This window comes from Notothenia coriiceps, unplaced genomic scaffold, assembly GCF_000735185.1.
Source record: "Notothenia coriiceps isolate Sejong01 unplaced genomic scaffold, NC01 NC01_scaffold00019000, whole genome shotgun sequence".
Classification (NCBI taxonomy): Eukaryota; Metazoa; Chordata; class Actinopteri; order Perciformes; family Nototheniidae; genus Notothenia; species Notothenia coriiceps.
In genome coordinates, this window is record NW_011351701.1 from 1309999 (window position 1) to 1315110 (window position 5112).

Sequence of the window (5112 nt, forward strand, 5' to 3'; positions counted from 1 at the left end):
GGTGATAATTTTTCAAATGGTTCAAGATAAGTTAAGAACATTTAGAGGAGAAATGAATATAGAAAAGAGACAGAGGTTTGGACGTATAATTTACAAAGTATTTAACGAGCCAGTCTGAGCAGGCTGCCTGTGATTAGTACAGACCATGATTCAGGAACGGAAGTGAAAGAACAAGAGAGACAACGACATGTGTGGTGGCATATATTAATAAAAAGCTATAGCAATGCGTCAACGATATAATGAATTGACAATATTTATTAAATCACTCGTATACATACAGTAGTATTAATATTACTAGCTCCTTGTGGATAATGTAGGTTAATCTGGATATGTAAATCATCTATCCAAGGCGGTCCTATTGCTTAATCCTAGTTCCAGAATGACGGTTTATGTCTTCTACTTATGCTATCTGTAATCTAAATCTGTAATCCGTTTATCCAATATGCAGAACTATACTCTCCCTCATACTTTCTCCTATACTGATGCCTGGTCTGTCTGTCTGCGATACTACTATTGCTATCTGTGTGTGCAAGGATCTTTGAACGGTGCTTGGATGGGCTACTTAGGCGATATAGAGACAAGGGTGTGTATTATAGATGTAAAGATCTAACTATAGTGTAAAGGAATAGCATTATAAATATAATAACTGCTGGTACGCGACCCTTGGCATAGCAAGACACATTGGAGCAACAAATTCAAAATAGTATTCAAGAACACTTTCATCAGGATCTTACAGGCAACAGTATAGTTTAGGTCAATTGAATTGAAATTTTCTGAAAAAATATCATCGGAGGGATTATTATGGTGAGGCATTTAATGGGGTCGAGATGTATTCATGGGGACTATTTTGTGGAAGGTGTGATTATTTAGAAAGAAGTCTAATGAATAACATTAGTAGAAAATTCAGAAGGGATAGAAACGGTGGCGGTACGAAGAAGGGAAGGTTCATAGTAGTAAAAAGTAAAAACAGTTTTGAGCATCCACAGCATGTGCTAATATCATAAAGGAGGGTGTTATCACTTTACTCCAAATCAGGTTGGTCCGGTACAGCGTCTATGAAGTAGAGGAAACTAAAATGAAAGAGAAAGTACTAATTAGGGAGTCACAGGTGGTCTAATGGTCAAGGAGGATGGCCCCAGAGACCTACACCAATAACGATTTCCAAGTATGCTAAGTCATCGGAGTCCCTTGCTGAAGACTGTTCCAGGGCTCCTTGGAATTCTACCCGAGTCCGGCGTCCTTCGTAGCGAGGACATTTCGAGGCTGCACACGTGTATCCTCCCGTGGGTATAAATATCCCCCACCCCAGTAGCGGTTGCCGAGCCTCGGGAACACCCAATTATTAGGCCCAGTAAATGGTGGTTAGGCGCGGAATGAAGATCATAGGCGCTAGCACATTGTATCGACACTATAGAGCGCAGAGAAAAGGTCAAATGTAGCATAAAAAAAGAGACACATAGACAATAAATCACGCACACGCCTGATCCAGGGCCTCGCATATCACGCACACCTGTTGGCCTGTTCCGACATTCTTCGTTTTCCGAGGCTAGGAAGGATTCTTGCCTCGCTTCTGAAGGACCTGTCTCGGAAAGACATGTGCTACCAAGGAAGCGTCCTCGACATTGAGAAACACCCTGGGAATTACGCGCATTGACTTTATCAACATTGTTGGAACAATTCACATCACAGGACAACATTTGGAATCAGTTTAAATGAGAGAAAGTTGAATAACTAAATTCTATGGCAGGTGCACATACGTGTTTTGTGAGTGAGGTTGGATGCATGTGTTGAATGAAAATGTTGATGTCCGATGTGTGCAGGTTATAGCGATTTATACATTTCCAATACAATTCAGCACACTTTTCTTCCTTGAAAATCACCCAAAGGCTGTTTGCAAGCTATGCCATGAGTCTGAGACGGTGGAAATATGATCATATCACGCAAAGTCAAGAAGGAGACAATTACGAAAAATAGGGCGACTCGATGAAAATGCTTAAAGTGGACCTATCATGCTATATTTGAATAATATAGTGTAGGACCATATTTATAGTTTTTATTTTTCAAAATACCAAACAGATCATGCATTTTAGCCATTCCTCATTTCGCTCAATTTAACACTGTCTTTGCATGGGCTGATTCTGTGAGAACAGCACCATCTACAGGCCTGGCATATGTACTACAGCGTCTCCAGCGCTTTCAAACGGCAATGTCCGTGGCTGTCTCCTCCTGATTGGTGGAGTTGGCCCAATAGCCGTAGTGCCACTTCTGTGGCGTTATAGAAGTGTTCAAATCTGGATCAGTCTGTATCAGATCCGTTGCAGCCCCTTTTTAAGAGATTTGGGTGTGGAAAATAGAGAGGGTTGTGTTTTCTGACACTTGGTGAGTTCCCTGACACACCGGGGACACATATTCATGTATAAAAGACGTACAAAAGTGCATTTTGCATGATATGTCACCTTTAAGACATAATAAAGTCCATCATTTTAAGATATAATGATTTACAATCTCACACTCAGCTGCAGGGGTAAAGCAATGACATTCAGGCATTTGAGTGCAGCATGATCAAATTTGATGGTAGTCAGACAAATCCTCAAAATGCAATAGCAGTCATCGTCATTGGTCCAGATACTGAAACTGATCAGTGTGTGGTTTTGAATGCACCATTTGATGATTTACCCTTCTGCCTAATTCACTGCAGATGTTAGGGCTCAACTATACGAGCATGAGGACTGAAGCCAACACTACTTGCAGGCAAGGCTTCCTCTTGCTTTATCTCTTCTTCTCCCTCTGCTTTCCTCTAATAGCCGTAAGTCCTGGTCTGATTTCATCATTTTTTTCTGTCTTAAATGTCGATAAACAGACGTAACATTACCGCCCACACATAACTGACATCTGGAGGCGTTCAGGGACAGTGAGTGCTGGTGCACACGTACAGCACAGCAGCTGTTTCTGACATTCACACAATGTTTTCCACATGATTTGGACTTATGTAGTGCATATTTTGATAAACATACAGTAGATTTGGTCTGTCTTGTTTTTCAAATGAAAAAAGAAAGGAAATGCATAAGTACAAAAGAGTTTTAACAGGTGTGCAAAACAACAAATAAAAGCAATGTTATTCCTAAACTATGGAGCTAGTTGTAATGCTTTGTGTGAGCTTTTGCTCTCCTGACTGTCTGAATAAGTAATTCATAGTTTGTCATATTTAATAAATGATAAGACATAATGCTGCTATGTAATTAGTCTAGCTCCACACTAGCATTTTGTACAAGGCGAGCAATACAGTACAAGCCATTGTGGATCACTCTTTATACTCGCAGTACATTTTGAATGATCTGTTCAGAAACTATTAAAAAAAAATTTTTACAAGCATGTGAGTAGATGACAAAACACAAGCCATGTACTACTGTAAGGACCAAGTCAAACTTTAACAAAAAGTAGTTTTTATTACAAGCTGTAGTTTTAACGGAACAAAATAAACCACATGCATTTGGTTATTCTTCCAAACTTGCAAAAATGTCCACTTAATCTCCAAGTTTACACAACCTTTTATTTGTACAGGTTTATGGAACTATCCAAAGTTATGAATAGTGCATACTTCTGTTCTATGCGTGCTGAATCTCTTGACTGGTGTAGGCAACAAACTGAAGAACATTTGATCTGCCTCAATAACAGTCTCACTGAGCCCAATGTGTTTACTGACATAACAGACCAAAGACATCTGGTTGGTCTGGGAACAAACACTAGGTGTTACACAGCCCGTGGCAACAAAAAAAGTAAACCATCTGAAGAGCAACATTATAATTCTGACCTCAAACCAGATGTGTGTAGGGTAATGTATTTTCTCTAATGGTTTGTGGAGTGGCTCCAAAAGCGATATCATTTCCTCAGTCTTAAAAAATCGCTGATGTTATAAAATGTCACAACCGACAGCGAAACTCATACTGGAGAAAATGAACAACAGAACTATTAAAAACTGCTAAAGACAAAGGCAAGAAAACAAGGATAAAGTCATTCAGAAAATAGCAATAAAAATGTTGCACTCTAGGATTAAATTATAAGGCATGCTCGCTCGGTTCCTTGAATCTTGCTGCGACAAGCCTGCATACCTGGGGACATGTGTGTGTGTGTTTGTGATTGTATAAAAGGGTGTCTACACTCAAAACTAATGAATCACTTCCGTAGACATGTTGCTGCTGACCTGGGATAACAGGTTGGATGTGGTATGTCTAATCGAGGTTATTAATCTAACAATGGTGTTCACGCTCATATTAAAGTGGACCTATCATGCTATATTTGAATAATATAGTGTAGGACCATACCTATATAAGGCATATTTCTACTTTTTATTTTTCAAAATATCAAGCAGATCATGCATTTTAGCCATTTCTCATTTCGCTCAATTTAACAGTCTTTGCAAGGGCTGATTCTGCGAGAACAGCACCATCTACAGGTCTGGCATATGTACTACTACAGGTCAAAACCAAGGGACGACTTTACATGAGGTGGGTTTTTATATCTTTGAAATGTAAAACGTAGACAGGCATTCCTTTTCCTTTACAAAACCGTTTGAAGTCTCGTCGGACATCAATCGCAGATTGTGCAAAAACAAACAAAACCGAGAGAGGTGGAGACCCGTACGTTACTTTGCTAGTGATACTCCAATATCACCAATGACAAATTCCGGTGGAGGTGCCGAAAATGTGTATCACACAATGCCCCTCAAGACAAGTATACTACCTTTTTTCAACATATTTCCTAACCTTGAGACTTCCTACTTCAGACTACTTAAAGGAAGCCAACCCCGACTCCTAGAGCTAATGGAGAAAGGAATTCCACTGGGATATTTACGTTATTACGTGAAACATGCAGAAAATATGTACTTATACACAGGAGGCCAGCAAGGTCCCTTAGCGGTTCACCAGGTCTTTTGTGTTGGGAGAGATAAAAGGGTATGGGTTTAGAGAATTTCCCCCGACGTTGCCTAGACTATCTCTGACTAGGTCTAAACTTGTGAAGATACTGAGTGTCCTTCACAGGGCCGAGGCCGATAACCCGGTTGAGGTGGTTAGTCCTCCTCTGTCGGATCCTGTAACGGCAAGCTTTTTGTCG

The 5112-nt window shown here is 40.1% G+C and overlaps 2 protein-coding genes across 3 annotated transcripts in view; one reads left to right on the top strand and one right to left on the bottom strand.

Annotated features, from left to right (window-relative positions):
- Positions 1 to 5112, bottom strand: part of plekhm2 (pleckstrin homology domain containing, family M (with RUN domain) member 2) — a 29026-nt gene that overhangs the window by 12232 nt on the left and 11682 nt on the right. The gene's annotated exons all lie outside the window — the stretch shown is intronic.
- Positions 1 to 5112, top strand: part of hdac6 (histone deacetylase 6) — a 54229-nt gene that overhangs the window by 654 nt on the left and 48463 nt on the right. The gene's annotated exons all lie outside the window — the stretch shown is intronic.